The following is an 18,735-nucleotide window of genomic DNA, read 5'->3' as shown; positions in this document are numbered from 1 at the left end:
TTGAAGTGGGTCCCTAATCCCCCCCCCCCACCCAAAAAAAAAAAAATTGCATGATTCGTTCCTTAAAAAATGGAAGTTGGTTGAAAAAACTAATTTCATTTTCAAGTGTTTGAATATTTGGAAACGTATGGCTACAAACCTTAAATTTTAAAATTTCTAACAAATGGTAGAGGGAGAGGAATGCCAAAATTTGTCAAATTCGGCTCCTTGCCACATCCTGCATTAAAAATAAAAATCATGGTTCTCACGTTTGTAACATATTATTCGAAATATTTATGACTCACATGTTTCATATCTTGCTGTATATTCAATCTCGAATGCAGTATTTTGGAAATTCTTTTGTATTGGTTGCTTTTATCTTACTTCTATTGCATATTGTTAATCTGTTTTGCCCGAAAAAAAAATGATACACTACTTCTATTCCTTTTCGTTTTCTGCACTACTTATAATTAAAAAAAGGTTGTTGTAATGAGAAATCTATACTTTTTCTTTCAAACTTAAAATGGCTATTTCTTAGAAAGTTTGAACAATACTGTACAACTGTATAATCTAGTTATCAATTTATATGTCTGTCCCATTAACCTTTATAAGGCTTCAAAATGCAGAATTTTATGTCCATTTTACAAAATTTCCTCCGGGGGAGAAATCCCCGGGACCCCTAAAATCGAGATATTCAATTTCCCACTTAAAAGGGAACCCTGTGTCACTCTCTTAATACCAGCTCCCTCTCTTAAGGTCAATACAAAAAGGGTAGCATTAAACACACATTGATGAAAACACACAAAAAAGTAAAGCATGGACATGCATCACAAACAACAGACAAAACTATAAGGGTGGGGGTTGTAAAAATGTTGCTCAAAAAAAAAAAATCCTGCCCCCCCCCCCCCCCCCCCCCAGGAACTCAGTCCTAAATCCGCCTATGCCAGGTTTAATCAACGCCTTCTTTATTCTAAATCACTGTCCCTTTCTCGATTTTATCGTAAAGCATAATGATCCCAACAAGAAAATTTCGGTACAACTACTACTGCCATCTATCGAAGGTATTAGAAACTAATAGCGGAGAATTTAACTATGAACAAACAGAAAAATTACACAAGAGATTTAATTTGAGCAAGCGTCTATCAGCAACTCCAATAAACTATAGGGGGCGTTGCAGCTACTGTCCAATAGCGGATGAAAAAGGTAAAACAAACAAATGCCGTAACTTATAACTTGCTTTGAAGCTTAATGAATGACTAATTTTTTATCGTGTTTGCTTTCTTATCTTTTCTTCTAAAATCACATTACACCACAAACTGTCTAAAACCTGTAATTTACCCTAAAGAAAACACGTAGAGTGGAATGGAATGTTTTACCTTTTTCGACAGTATTGTTAATCACCGCAAGGTAGCGTATTCGAGCTCAGGAGTTGCGAATAAGCAAAAAGCAAAAGATAAAAACATCTTTAAATATCAGACGATATTTATGAAGCAAATGTTTGAATTGTTTCGATTCCTCATCATAGCAACGCCATCCTTGTATTGCCGCCAGGTCGCGCTGCTAGTTTTACCGCGGAGGATCACTTTTTGAGGCAAATGTGACAGGCATTTAGTATTAAGAAGGTGTTGATTAGATTTGCTCCTACTATAGATACACAACTACACTGGTTGCCATTGAATGTGCGAATCTTCAATTTAAACGGCCAAAAGCGTTGCTTACAAGAATCAGTGACGAGAATAGCCATGGAAAAAGTTATTTAAGCGAATGCGCTTTTCCAATGCTTGCCCATCTCCATAATGGTCCCGGGTGCCCATGAAACCGGTTTCACGTTGTGTATCTAGTTAATACTACATCTATGTTACGTACGGCAGTTATGACTGAAGCTGGATGGATACTCTGTAACGTGATATCTTATCTAGACTGGAGGTAAATAATGGAGTTGGAGAACTGATTTCTTTAATTCAAACTCTTTCTTTACAGTCACTTTGACGTCCTAAAATATCATGGTTTACTCGTACGCTCATTTTTAGGCAACACATCTCGGCGGTTCTGGACAAAACTAAACGCCTGCACATATTTAAGAGGACATATTCCACACAACAAAAAATGGATTATAGAGTTTATTCATCCCGACGATATGGAAGAGCAACAGAAACCGGGCAACGAGAAATGCGGTTATTTTGCATTAGACATCGGAGGATCATCACCGTTATTATACGACACGGCTCGTGACACTATAACTCCGTTCATTTGCGAGCTCAGAAAAGACTCTGCCTCCGAAACAACCAAGTAAGTTCTCCTAGTTTTACGAACAAAAAAGAAATCTTTGTTAATTTATGCTTTAAAAAATATATTGATCATTTGTGTTGCGATTATGATTCAGTTTTTATTTACGTTTTATTTATTCGGTTACTCTCTCTATTCCAAATCGGTCCCAATCTAAGCTAAAAATGTTGTCCCGGATTAGTTGCTACATTTGCATACTTTCGAGCTAAGTACTAAAAAATAATGATTTTAAAATTTTATTAGCTGAGTTGCCCGGCTTCGGACGAAAGTGAAAAATGTGTCAAGTGACGCGCGCTCAACAATCAGGCTTAAGTAAATCAGACGTGCCCCCCCCCCCCAGGAGCAAGGGCGCACCCCCACAAAGCAAGAGCGGCCCGCCCGAAAAAATAAAAATACTCTTCAAAACACACACACACACCCCCCCTAAAAATTTCAATGGCGCAGTCTGCGCCATGACCCCCTTCCCCCCAGGTGGGCACCCCTGAGTAAAAGGAAAAAAATAGTGTAAAGTTCCCCGTCAGCATTATAAAAGAGCGATTTTTTGATTAAAAATTTAAATTTAGACCTATTTGCGCCATTCCATGTGAGGAAACGAAACATTTGGAGTAGTTTTGTCAGTATATTTTGCTTTATAAATACAAATAAAACAAGCTAGTAATTTTATTTTTGATAGCAGCAGTAAGCAATTATCATAAGAATTACATAGAACATTAAAATTTATTGTTTTCACATAAAATGATTGAATAATACGCGATAAAATACCTGTAACAGAACGAGACTCGTATGTGTCCTGTTCTGTTACAGGCATTTTATATATATATTGCATGTTAATCTATTATTTTCTTCAGACTTACCAACTTTTGATGTTCTACATAGTCCTTACGACAAATCTTGACTGTTGCTATCAAAAATAAAATTTCTAGCTTGTATTATTTGTATTTATGACACAAAATTTAGTGAAAAAACTACTCCAAATGTCCCGTTCCGTTCACATGGAATGCCCCCTTTGGATTTTTTTAAAATTCTAAAAAATCAATTATTGTTATTATTTATTAATAGACGTAAATATTTCGCTTTGTGCATTTTCTGGCTGCACCCACTCCCTCCCCCTCCCTACGGGAATTCCTGAGCATCAAAGAACCTCTACTAAATTTGGCAAAGGACCGCGTGGATTTCTATACGGAGCATAACACACACACCCGTATGACATACTCACACATACATTTATATACACATACCCATATATAAAATGGATTTATAGATTTTTTAGAGCTTTCACGGTGCTATGTTATCAATCAACAGCATTTATTTACCAAGCATTCCGTTCTTAAATTAGTATGCAATTAGTTCCAAAAATCCAGGTTTCGCACACTTTTCATTCACGTCCCATTTTGCAAGCACATTTCCACCACTAATCGCATAAGACTAACTTCTAAGTTAATGAATCATTGATTCATTTGAAAGCTGATCTTTCTGATGTACTGACGGAGAGGGGGGGGGGAACTATTGTTCGTTTTCTACGAGAAGGCACTTGACTCCTCCCTCGTCACATGGTTTCCAATGATTGTATTTCGCTGTTTTCGGCAGAAGGTATTTTCGGATCAGAGCATTTTGTTGTAAAAGCAGCAGTTCTTAAAATGTAAGAATATCTAAAATGACAACAGACAAGTGAAGCAAGTGATGCAAAAGACACTAAGACTTTTTTGTACATTAAAATGCACGCCAAAGTTAAGGTTGTGTGATTTTGTCTCCTTTAGAAGCGCGTGGAATGCTTACCGATCACCCCCGCGTAAAGTGGAACTCTACGTTCGAGGAGGCGTGGTGAAGTGCCTTCTCCTGAAAAACGGACAATACTTGAAAGATATGGCGTTGCTTAACAGTGTGTGAAATCTGGATTTCTGAAACTAATTTGTAACTGATTTAAGGACGGAATGCTTGGTAAATAAATGTTGTTGATTGATAGCATAGCACTCTGAATCCCTAAAAAATAAACAAACAGAATCATAATTATCAACAATCAGTACTTAAGTACATTCAGTATCCCGTCAGTCTAGTTATCACATCCAGAAAGTGCAGTTTCTTGCTTGTTGTGGACTCGCCAGTCTAGAACAGTGAATAACCGAGCAGGAGGTCGGTGTCATCTCATTGAAGCAGTGACGAAACTGCAGTCCCTGGATGTGATAACAAGGCAATAATTGCATGTAGTTCTCTTACAACCGTGGCTGAGGGGCTTTAACTCGTTGTTACTTCCTTTTACAAAAAAGGAAGTATTGTATTCGAGAAAAAATTTTTACTCAAAAATCGACCTTAATTTCCATTTTACTCACCCCTGAATGAATATTGAATTTTTTTTTTCGACTCGACCACACGTGGATAAGTGCCTAAGAACGTATAGACACGTGAAATATCCATAATGATGATTCTCGATAACTTAATTATAACGAATTTTCAGGTGACGTCTGCATGTACGTATGTATGTATGTGCGGATGTATGTCACATAACTGAAGAACGGTAAGTCCTAGAAAGTTGCAATTTGGTACGTAGACTCCTGGTGGGGTCTAGTTGTGCACCTCCCTTTTGGTTGCATTCCGGTGTTTCTAAATGGGCCTTTTGCCACTTTTTGGGGGGAAATCATTGTTAATTTGGATGTAAACTCAAGTGGTGTTATAATTTGGCGGACTCTTGGATTTTTTTTTTAATTTGTTTCAATTTGGCCACTGTTGGTGATATTTAGAGAGTAAACTATTGAATCACATTAAAATTGCCAGTAATGGGGAAATGACATTAAATTGGAGTAAAAGGAAGTCATGTGATGCACAGATCAGCTCGTTTAATATTCAAATGGAGCAACTAATTTGAGACAGAGGGAGTATTTAATACTTGGTAAGCGTGTAAAATTTCTCTCACAAACTATTTTGGATACGAAGTACAGACATTTAGGGTAGTTTTGAGCTATGTTAGGGGTGCCCTCCTGGGGGGGGGGGTCATGGTGCAGACTGAGTCATATAAATTTTTAAAGGGACTTTGAGGCGCATTTTTCATTTTTCTGGGAGGTCTTCGCGATATTTAGGGGGGTGGGCACCACCGACTATGTGGCTATGTGGTTCAAGTTCGCCTCATTTCATACTTTTTAGTTTATATGACGTCAAAAGAAATTGTAGAAAATCCAATGCTGCATTCAACTGGCAAAATCATAATATCAGTGTTCTACTTTTGAAGTAGAGCTTTTTATGCAAGGGCTTTGAAACTCTGACCCTCAACCTTTTTGCTTGACGTTATTTTTTTTTAAATTGTCGCTAAAAACAATGAAAAATATTAGTAATTATAAAGTTAGTTTTGTTCATAAATTTAACAATTTAATTTTAAGCCAGAACCCAAGCAAGTATACATTTGTGAGTTTTTTTCATTTTGTACTTTTCATACAATGTAGGTTTTCGAAGATTTCTTTGATTCAAATCAAGTGGTCTGTTTAGCAAAAATAACACCTCACATTGATTAAGTTCAACCTTGAAATTAGCTTGTTAACTTTAATTAACAAAATAAACTTTATAATTACAATTATTTTTTCGCAACAATTGAAAAGCGGATTTCGAGTATTGTTTAGTTTTCTCGTTGTTTATTATCTATTTTCTCCCTTAAAATATGCAATTTTGTTGTGATGCAGAAAGAACAAGAGCATGGCGTGAGCGAAAACGTGCGGTTGAAGTGAAAGTTCAGAATACAAAAAAAAAAAAAAAATTCTTACTTCTCTCGCACACAATTTTTCATTTTACTCCCCGCACACGACTAATTGTATATGCATGTTCCAGTCATTCTAAAGATGCTGGTTGCAAGTCACTTTTGGATGTTGATTTCAAGTTCTTGAAATGTTTCGTTCTACAGTGTAATGTTCTGTATTATCTAAAAAATTGTAACACACTTGTGATGCTGTGAAATAAAAATGCGGAGTAAGCAGTAACTTATCGCCCGTGTGCAGGGGCGTGCACAGAAGGAGAGAAGAAATACCTGTTGGCCCGGACCTGAAAGGGGCCCGAGATTTGTAAAATGAGGGGTAAAATATATGTAGGGACGTAAGGGTAAACAGTATAAAAGGAGGCAGTGACGGGCCTCAACATTTCTGTGCACGCCCCCGCCCTTAGGCCAGGGCTAAGACAGAACTTCATGCAATATGGCGACAGCCCAGTTTTCTCATCCAGAGGCTACAGTTCCGTCCTTGTTATGAATTCATCAGTCTGAAACAGTCAATAACCGAGAGGGAGGCAGATTGTCTCTCATCAAAACTGAGAAAACCTGAGCTTTATTTTCGAGTTGTTCCGCCCCATTGATTGCGTTCTCTCACTGGTGTGCTAAATTAATTTCAGCTATCATTTTGCTGGTAATCTCAGCTTCAATGAGATAACAACAGCCTTCAGCTCCGTTATTGACTATTCCAGACTGATGTGCTCATAAAAAGGACGAAACTGCAGCTTTTGGATGTCATAACTCGGCTGTCGGTAATTTGCATGGTAAAATGGAGGTAGAAGTGTTAGTTTTCCAGTTCAAAGTTACACTATTTTTATTAAAAAAATTAAATCTATTCATAATTCATTTTAAAAGGTTTTATAAATGAACAGTAAATTTCAAAAGCAGACTACCTCGCAAGCTTTCAAAGTTGACATTTTCTTTTTTTTTTTCATCTACACATGTAGGGGAGACCGGGGCAAGATGACTATGCTAACAATTTTTGTTGTTTATTAATTTATTTTTAAGGATAGTAAAATTAATTTTACATGAGCTGTTAGAGTAGTCCTTTGCAGTATTAAATATATTACCATTTGATTTTTCAAATAAAAATAACGAGGGATATTTTTATTTTTTCATAACCCTAACAAATCGTCATCTTGCCCCAGAACTGGGGCAAGATGACTTTGGCCTTGGGGCAAGATAACGACGTTGAAAAAGGTTGAAGATATCTTATGTTTTGCATATGTTACCTAGCTTTACAAATGATTACTGTGTTTTACATCTTACAAAACATCAAATTAAGCGTAATGCATTGTAGCGTACTGTTGAAGCGTTAAGTTGTGCAGCTAACAAATAAAAATACCATTTTCATAATTGGAACATTCCTCATGCCACCACTTTTGGCTTTTAGAGCACTGAATCCATTCTTCTGTTTCAGTGTCACACTATTCCTCTTTACAAGCAGGGCATCTTATAACACCATTATTTGAAGTTGTTTCAACTGGATTGCTTGGCATGAGTTGTATAGACTTGGGCCTACTGGAACTTAGATTGAGTTTTTTTACTCCATTTTTAGCTTCACGAGCTTAAAATTTCTCTTTTTTTTAAATAATTAATTTTTTCCTTCCTCTTTGCTCCTTGTTCTGACATTTCTTTGATGGGTGTGCGTGTAAGAATGTGTGAGCTTACTTTTCGCTTTTCCTTTTTGTTTTCACACATTGTGTTGCTTTGGGCAATGCAATGAAATAAGAAACACTAACAGGCTTCTTTGGTGCATCGGTATCAGCATTTGCCATAAATTCTGCTTCGTCTAGAGGATTTATATGTTGGTTTTCTCCTCCCGAGGTCTGAAGATTAGCACTATTATTCTCAGTTTCATCGCCAACAACATCATAGTCCGCTAAAAACAAGAGAATGAGTCTCATGCCTCATTCTTTAAATCCTGTAGCGGCATTTTCCAAATGTAGCTGCTTTGAAGTGGGCGTTGCTTAAAAGCTCACCCATATTTTTGTCTGTGATAGTTTGTCTTCGATGAATGACCATAAAGTTCTCACATGTTTGGCTGTATTAGGTTTTTAATGGGCAGAAAGATGACGCATCAGTAGCTAGAGACGATGCGATGTGTGGGGTGGAAACCCAGCCATGATAATGTTTTTCACTACAATATAGCAAAGCCTGCAAAGTTATGTGAGATTTATGATTGTCAATAACCAACAGAGCAGGAGATTCTTTGCTTGGTTTAATTCAGGCAACTAGTCATTAGATTAACTAGTTATAGAAGCTAAAGGTCGCGTGGACAAATACACAGACAAATAAGCGTTTACAGGATTTAATAAAATGGACAATATAGTTATTTTAATAAATTCCGAAACACGGGGCAAGATGACAAGCTCGTCATCTTGGTCCACGTTGCTGCCCGTCGTCTTACCCCAGACTGCCTGCTTGAAGGTATTTTTCTCCATTGCCATAAAAGAAGGCGACTAACTGATATTTATTCAAGGTAATAGGTAGTATTGAAACTAAGTTACTCATAAATACTAAAGAAATACGACATATCTTCTCTGTATCTGTAGCTGAGCTTATTTACACATGCATAAAAGTTAGACCGTGGCAACGGTAAACAATCAGCGCTTCAAAACTAACACGAATATCGCGATTTCAGCGTCTCTGTACTATTGTCGAACGAACAGCGGATAGGAGAGCCAGTAGCATGCATTTGATGCAGTTACATAGTGGAGAATAGAAAAATTAAGGCATTCGTCATCTTGCCCCGGTCTCCCTTAGATCCATATTTTTTGAGTGACAGTCTGCTTTCTGGTTTCAATCCTGGAGAGAGAAAAAAACATGTGAAATTCTGCTAAAAAAATTCTAAAAGGTTCAAACTCACCGAGATAAGACCCTTTTGAAGACTTCTGAAGACTTAACGAAGTCTTCTATGAACACACTCTGCAGTGACTGACAGATTCAGTATCACAAATGGATGTCAAAGAAGATTTTGAATGAAAACAGTATGGGGGATGTTTTAGTATTTTTGTGTTATAATGTAAACACAATGCATAACAATATAGTTGTGAAATGTAAAAGGAAACTTGTATTTTTGTTCTTTTATAAAATAAGCGTTGTAAAATAACAACGTCTTGCTACTAAAATCACCTTAATTCTCATCTGAATTTCGAGGTCTCATCTCAGAAAACTGACAGTCATTTTTTTCTCTCAAACTTCCCCTTCAAGGATGCCATTTTACTCTGTTAAAACCAGTACTGCACATAAACTTCGGTGCACTCCCCCCCCCCCACCCCGTCCGCAAGATTTATAACACTTTTTTTTTTCTTAAACTTGAACTTAGTGGTATTTTTTCAGAGCGTGCATCTTCATAAATTTTGCCCCCCCCCCCTCCGTGTCGCAGGGATTGCGGGAGTTACAGAGCACCTATTGGTTGTAACGTATATTGTTTTCGATAATTTTTAAAAAAACTGCTTCAATCAATCTAATAGTTCAACAGAAAATCAGTTTTTTGTGTCTCCTGCCAAAATTTTAGCATTTTGAGAGTTAGTTTTTGTTTTTTTTTTTTTTTTTTTTTTTAATATTCTGAAATTTTTATGTTATTTCTCACTAAATTGTCTTTTAAATAATTAACCATTTACTTATTTTTATCAACTAAATAATTTAATCTAGAGCACTTGGCATGGCTTCAACTAAACATTCAAGTGAAGAAGAAACAGGCACACATTCAACAAGCAAGTGGACATGGACGTCTACAGGTATACCTGCTTCAATTATTGCATCGACTGCCAGCCCTGAAACACTTGAAGCTAATGCAACGCTTACAAATTACAATGACAGTTTTAATAACTATTCAATCTCCGTCTCCACCACTTTCAAAAGTATCATCATTCCTGTAACAAATTTTGAGACAAAAAATGATTCCTCAATAACCATTTTCGCACATACAAACACTGTTTTCTCTGAAACTTCAAAAATACCCCATGATCCATTTCAGTACAAAAGTAAACGCCCTATGCTTACTTTTACTTCTGTTATTCAAACAGATAAATGCAATACATGCAGTTGGTCGCCTACAACTCCAAAAAACAGTGAAATTCCTCCAAAAATAAACTTAATTTCTCCAAAAACCAGCACGACTCCTCCAAAAACCAACATAACTTCCCCAAAAACCAACATAACTTCCCTAAAAATCAACATAACGTCTCCTAAAACCAGAATCACTCCTCCCAAACCAACCATCACTCCTAAAAAACCCACCATCACTCCTAACAAACCCATCACTCCTAACAAACCCATCACTCCTAACAAACCCATCACTTCTAAAAAACCCGCCATCACTCCTCCAAAACCAAGCATCATTCCTCCGACACCCAGCATCACTCCTCCGACACCCAGCATCACTCCTCCGACACCCAACATCACTCCTCCGACACTCAACATCACTCCTCCGACACCCAGCATCACTCCTCCGACACCCAGCATCACTCCTCCGACACCCAGCATCACTCCTCCGACACCCAGCATCACTACTCCGACACCCAGCATCACTACTCCAAAACCCAGCATCACTCCTCCAAAACCCAGCATCACTCCTCCAAAACCCAGCATCACTCCTCCAAAACCCACCATCACTCCTCCAAAACCCACCATCACTCCTCCAAAACCCACCATCACTCCTCCAAAACCCACCATCACTCCTCCAAAACCCACCATCACTCCTCCAAAACCCACCATCACTCCTCCAAAACCCACCATCACTCCTCCAAAACCCACCATCACTCCTCCAAAACCCACCATCACTCCTCCAAAACCCACCATTACTCCTCCTAAATCCAGCATCACTCCTCAAAAACCCAGCATCACGTCACAGAGAACCAGCATCACTACTCCAAAACCCAGCATCACTACTCCAAAACCCAGCATCACTACTCCAAAACCCAGCATCACTACTCCAAAACCCAGCATCACTACTCCAAAACCCAGCATCACTACTCCGAAACCCAGCATCACTACTCCAAAACCCAGCATCACTACTCCAAAACCCAGCATCACTACTCCAAAACCCAGCATCACTACTCCAAAACCCAGCATCACTACTCCAAAACCCACCATCACTACTCCAAAACCCAGCATCACTACTCCAAAACCCAGCATCACTACTCCAAAACCCACCATCACTACTCCAAAACCCACCATCACTACTCCAAAACCCACCATCACTACTCCAAAACCCACCATCACTACTCCAAAACCCACCATCACTACTCCAAAACCCACCATCACTACTCCAAAACCCACCATCACTACTCCAAAACCCACCATCACTACTCCAAAACCCACCATCACTACTCCAAAACCCACCATCACTCCTCCAAAACCCACCATCACTCCTTCAAAACCCACCATCACTTCACCAAGAACCAGCATCACTCCCCCAAAAACCAGCATCACTCCACCAACCACCAGCATCGCTCCCGCAAACAGCAACATCACTTTACCAAGAATCAGCATCACTTCACCAAGAACCAACATCACTCCACTAAAAACCAGCATCACTCCACCAAAAACCAGCATCACTTCACCAAGAACTAACATCACTCCACCAAAAATCAGCATATCTTCCTCGCCTAAAACTTCTTCTCAAACATCTTCTATAACTTATTCAAAAGCATCTACTCAAATCGCTTCTACAACTTATACTGTAACAAAAAATACCTCTACAACTACGTCGGAAACTGAAAACATAACTTCAACAGACACGCAAAATAGTTCACACAAAACTAATACGATAACTAAAACAACTTTTTCAATGAGTACTTACACTTTTTCAAACATGACTGAAACTACTACTTCTGTGCATACTACTGCAAGTACAAAAGCAACTTCAAAATTTAAGACGTACTCCACTTATGCTAAAACTATATTTCCAGTCACCAGCAGTTCTCCAACGACTTACACACAAAGTACACTGCCCACCGAAAAAGAATATTCTACAGCTGCAACGACAACCAAGGACAATTACATATCTTATAATAGTGGATGCAAAGACCCTGGTGAAGCAGATGATGGAAATTCGCCAGAAACTTGGAACTCAAATCCGACAGAGCATCCAACGTACTGCAATTCGATAATAAAATTTGGAATTTGGTGGCCAGCTCAGCTTTTTAACAATGAGGTAATAGGTGTCTGCTGCAAAGGTACAGTAGGTAAGTCTTTTACAATAATTTATTTACATTTTGTAATTCGACTCAGGCGAGCCTCAAAGGTTAATTTTATTCAGGTCGGATTTCATTTGATGAAAAAAACTCCAAATTTTGCCGAATGATAAAATAGCGTTATGTACAGGGGAGAGTGTTGTACCTTGGGACATTTCTAAGAATCTATTTCGAGCAGCCATGTCTTTGTAATCTCTAACAGTAAGCTTCACCATTAAGTGGCGCCATAGTAACTATCAGCATCAGGTGGGTAAAATTGACGATTTTGTGACAGAAAGAAAATTTCATGAGGGACTCCAAAGTAAATATTTTTATAATTTTTATTTTATTTTCTGTCTTCGTATTTGTGAAACTAATCAACAGAATTTTATTTTGTTATAAAAAGGAAGTATTATTAATATTTTGGTTATGAGAAAATAATGATAGTGCATCTAAGACAACAGTTTTGGCTTTTCTTAAACCACGGGGTGATTGTACCTCGGGACAGCCAAACATATTGTACCTTAGAATGCGTTCCAACATACAAAATATGCATGGTTCTTAATAATTAAGGTATGTTTAGGAGCATAGAACATAGTATGTTGTACCTTAGGACAGCTTGGAACTCTTACTTTAAATGGCTGACAATATTTTATTTTCAAACTGTATGAATTAAAAACAATATATTGCATAGAAATATGATGGGGTATTTTAATTTTGGTTTTTCTTAAATCACTTGGTGATTGTACCTTAGGGCAACCAAACAAATTGTACCTTAGGACACGTTCCAAGGTATAACATACGCATGTTTGTTAATAATTAAGATATGTTTACGAACATGGAACAATGCTCAAATCATATGTTGCCTTTTAAACATATTTAATGTTAGATAATGATTCATACTTCATTATTCATCTTACTACTATTATACATGCGAAAGTTTGTGTGTATGGATGTATGGATGTTTGTTACTCTTTCACGCAAAAACTACTGAACGGATTTTGATGAAACTTTACAATAATATAGCTTATGCATCAGAATAACACATAGGGTAGTTTTCGTCCCGTTATGGGGGGCAAAACCCCCTTAGGGGAGCAATAAAATACAATTTTCGTATAAATTCTCTAATATAGGGATGAAAAAATACTTGCACATATTTACATTATATGTCCATCGAAAGCTCTGATTTTTCTGCTGAAGATGGCACTTATTCGAAATTTCTAAGTAGAATAAAAAACGAGTTATGAGCTTTTTAGTTCCATGTTCGAAGGCTTTCCTAAACTCAATACAGTATTTAGTGTATCATCTCAACTCCCTGTCGATAGCGACAATTATTGTATTGTTGACTATCTTTGCTTTTCGTGACTGTTCAAGGCTTTTCTCAAGTCAAATCTTGAAGTAAGATTCTAGATTGGCAAATAATATATGATTTGGCTGATCATTTTCCATTTAAACGGAAACTTTAATGTAATTAATGGTTTTTATTATTATTTATGCTGATTGAACACTTACTCATTATCCAATCAATCAGCAGATCGCCAAAATTTTGCAGAAAGATTTCCGTAACTGATGCATTTGGCAGTTTTTTTCAACGTCGCTGTTTTTGAAGCCGAAGACTACGTCATAAATGTTTCTCAGCTTTCACCCTGTAAACAAAATATCGCCAATCAAAGAGACTTTAAAAAACTATTTTTTATTGCGTTAAATAATCCTGCAACTAAATTAAAAGCAAATCCATAAACAGCACAAAAACTTCCATTAATTTTTCCTTTTTGCACAATTTTAAACAATCGCCAAATTTTACTACTTATTTTGGAAACATTTCGAATGAAACTCTTTAGCGCCATTTTATGGTGACCAAAAGTATCTCAGCACCTAGCGATAATATCTTTGTAACGAAAATTAATATATCGTTTTACTAAGTAAGGAAAGAAGGAGGGAGCATCATCGAAGGTATCCCAAAACGATTCCCGCAAATTCGATAAAATCGCACCAAGAGCCCACAATGATTGAAATTTCCCAAAATAACTAAAGCAAGTGTAAGGGGATTACGAGCAACGTCAATAGCAATACAGAGAAGGTTTTAGACTCCATGTTAAAAAAAAAAAGTATCAACAGATTAATCTTTTTAAACATGAGAAGAATAATTTCATGTTTGGAAATTTGTATATGCTTAAATATAGTGCTTTCGTTTCTAAATCAATACTACTTTGTTCTTTATACTTATTGCTATTTTACTTTTATGGGTAAGGAAGAAACTCGATTTTTAATCATGTCAAAAAGATGTGTTTTAAATTCTTTCACTTAAATCAGAAAACAAAAGCAAGTAACGATTTTTTCTCATAATTATTACTGACCCAGGCAACGCCGGGTATTTTTGTTAGGAGTTCATAATTCATGATTTTATTCATTACCAAGGAAAAAAATATATTTTTTGTTTTTTGGTGGAAAATTGGTTTAAGTATATGGCTGTTTACTGAATCATGAAGACTTTCCCATAATAGAACATGATGTGTTCCAAGGTACAATAGGATGTTGTACTTTGGGACAGCTTCGAACTTTTACTTTAATTGGCTGGCAATATTTTATTTTCAAACTGTCTGAATTTTAAAAAAATATGTGGCATAGAAATAGGTTGGGGTATTTTAATGTGACTTTTAGATTTTAAATTTGGTTATAACAATTGGCGTTAAAAATTAAAATATGAAAAGTGTCCCAAGATACAACACTCTCCCCTACATAAGAACATCTAAGGAAAAGGGACATTCTTAAAATCTGCAATACAACAACTATGTCCCTAAATTTCTGAGTACGGACATTTTTGGGAGGTCACAGCGCCCTCCTGTGACCTTCCATCGGGCGCCCTTGGTTCTACTCGCCCCTTCTTAACGACCAAATGAATTATGCAATAATCGAATGAGTTAGTATCCCCTGTGCTGTTATTAAATCACTCGTGATGTTACCTAATATCTGATTACATAGAGATGAGTAGAAGAGCATATCTTTGCCATTTTCAAAACCAGAAGTTGCAGAATTAAGAAAATTTTGCCTTAGTACCTTGTGTAAACTTTAAGGTTATTAATTTATTTTTTGAGGTGATGATCTTGTGGCGATTGACAAATAATTTCTCAATCACCATCTTAGTTTTTTTCATTTAATCGCCCTGTGACCGGTAGCGACAGCTAATCGTGCTCCTCAGTTAATCCTCATATATGTAATAGCCAAAATCACTGATCGAGTAACACACTGATGTTACTAACAATGAAACACGCGTCATAGCATGCGCATTATATAATTGTTGAAGCATCAAAAATTTAGTAAGTTATTAAAATTTGATATTTTTTGGCATGCAGAGATATGCTTTAATTTGACAAGGCTGAACTGGATCCTTTAACTTAGCTGCTTTACTAGTAAGACTCAGTTTAGGACGTAGAGTAAAGAAATTACATAGAGAGTTCCCGCTATATTAAGAAATTGAAGCCGGAAGTTGCACCGCTGTATCCCAAGTTCCTTAGCTTCTTGAGATACATCTTGATTCAAAACACTCCATTACTGAATCTCCATTGGTTGTTAATTTAAACTTAGATATCGTTGCAGGTTTATGAAGAACGTTTTCGAAATTGCATTAAAACATGAATTAAAATGCAAACCAATCCGCCCGGTCCCTTTGCGAGTTTGTAAAAACTATTCTCGCGAAGCGATCATGTTATCATACCCCCGCTCATCATTGCACCGCTGTATCCCATAATTCCGGCTTCAATTTCATCTCCTTTTTACCACAGGCGGGGTCTCTCTATGTATATTTCTTTACTCTATGTTTTAAGACAGTGAAGAAACGAGAAACTGGTCAACAATGAACGCTACCTACTGGAGTTTAGGGTTAATCCGCTGGAGTGAGGGTTAAAATTTCAACTATCAAAATATCACCAAACAGGCAATAGCTTCGTTCAAATGGAGAAGAAATTTTCACTCGTCATACCTTGTTCTAAAATAGTGTGTAAAACCTATTTCCATTCTCTCCCTCTCCCTTACGAAATCCACAGTCCACCAACCATTTTCATAAGGGTCAGTGAGAAATAACGAGCTGCAGATTTGTAGCGAGTGCATATTAGTTTGTTAAATTTATGGATCACAAATGTTTGCTCTGTTTTTAGGCTTCCCTGTTTGGTACTGCAGTGGAAAGTCAGCTCGTTTCGAAGGAATTCCAAGAGGTTCTTGCAAACCGATTGATTGTTCGGATCCACTGGTAAGCAATTTTTGTATTTTGTTCATTACACTCAGGGACGCCCAGAATTTAAATTTTTGGGCGGAGGTAAATTGTGAACATCCCGAATGAAGTACCAAATTTTACCGAACGATAAAATGTGGGCACGCAAACATACCTTCCTACCTACATGAAAAGAAAAGTAACATTCGAAATCCTTTTTTTTTTTAAATGTTCAGTGAGACATTGCGATTTTATGTCCAAAATTGCCGAATCGTCGGATAAAATTACCCGCATAAGGAGTTTTTTTTTTTTTTTTTTCTTTTTTTTGGATACCACAGTGACCTGCCATTGGATCGTGTGTATTTACACTTTCTCAAATGAAAACCAGTTGTCTCAGATTTGTAATTAATTATAAATTTTACAATTCTATGCAAATTTTTGGTTTTGACCACTGCTTTGCGATTGAAATGAGGAGCGCTAACCTCGTAAAGCTATTACTGCAGTGCTAAGCGCAAAAGTCGTATCTGCATCTGAGCTCGAAATGAGAAATTGCCGTTTAAAGTTGTGTGCCTCATGTATTTGACACTAATGTAGCTTTTCCAGAATTGTTTAAAAAGTATTACCCGTTCACAAATGACCATAAAATATTGTATTTAGGCAACATATGTGAAAAAGAATCACTTGGTGACCGTAACTCAATATTGATATTAAAAAAAGTGCAGATACGACTTTTGTGCTTAACACAGCAGTATAACACTTTATTTCCCGCGGTTGCTCAAAGGTAGCAGTGTTTCAGTTGCTCTTACTCTTAAGTAAGATCTGGATGATTCTACAAAAATGGAGAAGCGTGTGTTCCGTACTGATATTTTTAGTTTGCTTCATTTCTTAAAGAAACCTTCTTTTAGATAATTTTATACTTTTCAAACAGTTTAGGGATCTCAACTTCATTTTATTACAGTTAAATCGATTAGGGAAGACACACAATCTTTCTCTTTATGTTCAATTTCAACAATATTGCGTTGCAGTAAAGAGATACAAAATATACCAGTAAAGAAATACGCATTTGCGGTGGCGTCAACCACGTGTTTGGCGTGGACAATAGAAAATCAACGACAAGTAAATGGCAAAAATTGGTATACTTTTTTTTTTATTGCGGAGAAAATCCGCAAAAGTGGCAAACCTTCTGGCGACCCATTCGTTTACTTTCAACCTATCTTTTCGTTGAACAGAGTATAGGCATCTTTAATTCCATTATGACAAACTAAATGAACTTTTTCCAAGGAACAAAGGGAGTTTTTACATTCTTATTATGGTTTTTGCAAGTCAATCGCTGTTCAATGTTAAACTTCGCTAAAAACAAAATATTTTACTCGTTGCTGTTAATTTGTTACTCGAGCGATTCTACTGTCCACTTCTGGCAAGTTGAGCTCCGCTGCCCGACCGATTAAACGATTCCATTTGTTGAAATAGGGGTGAGGAAAAACGGCTACAGAACTTCCTGAGTTTGCAGTGTCATTGCCCATGTGGCGAACAATATACATAATTCAGGTATGAAGTAGCAAGACGTACAGGATCTATTAATTTCTGTATCTTTCCAAGTCTGGAAAGTTCCAGCACTTTCTCAAATTGTATATAAGGAGATGTAACGTTCATTCGTAGTTCTGAATAAAGATCTCGAGTTGAGACTAACGAGTATTCGCTTCATTTGGCTTTCACGTTGTCTTCGCTAACTTCATTTACGCGACAATATGAAACTCATTGTTATAAAAGTTTGGTGCCATGTAGCAGTAACATTAAGAGTAATTGTAATGATAATTTTGAATAAAGGCTTTTCTAAAGCAATACAGTGATATAGAGCCGAACTTCTTACTAGGTAACTTCTTACTTTTACTGAAATATCTACATTTACACTAAAAAGAATGAAATAAAAAAATTTTGAAAAAAAAATAGAACCGACTTCAAAATTGCTCTAAAAAGTGAAAAATAATTTTATTCTTTAAACACCATCGATAATACTTTTAAACATAATTTTTGAAGTTGGCGCAAAAACAAAAAGTAAAATCCATTGTAACCATGCTTTGTTCATATTTTTATCAAAAAATCATCCAAAGTTAGGAACGAAACATTTATATCGCTACTTAAATATGCTGTCATCAATGCGTAATGCATGTGGTAGTGAAGAAACTGGACCTGGTAAAATTTATTCTTGTAGTTGAGTTATGGCTGTGAATGATTTTATCGATCGTTTTTGCGCCAACTTCAAAAATTATGTTTAAAAGTATTATCGATGGTGTTTAAAGAATAAAATTATTTTTCACTTTTTAGAGCAATTTTGAAGT

The sequence above is a fragment of the Uloborus diversus genome, chromosome 7, assembly GCF_026930045.1.
Source record: "Uloborus diversus isolate 005 chromosome 7, Udiv.v.3.1, whole genome shotgun sequence".
In the NCBI taxonomy this organism is placed as follows: domain Eukaryota; kingdom Metazoa; phylum Arthropoda; class Arachnida; order Araneae; family Uloboridae; genus Uloborus; species Uloborus diversus.
The sequence above is the reverse complement of the archived record's forward strand: the minus strand, read 5'-3'. Positions refer to the sequence as shown.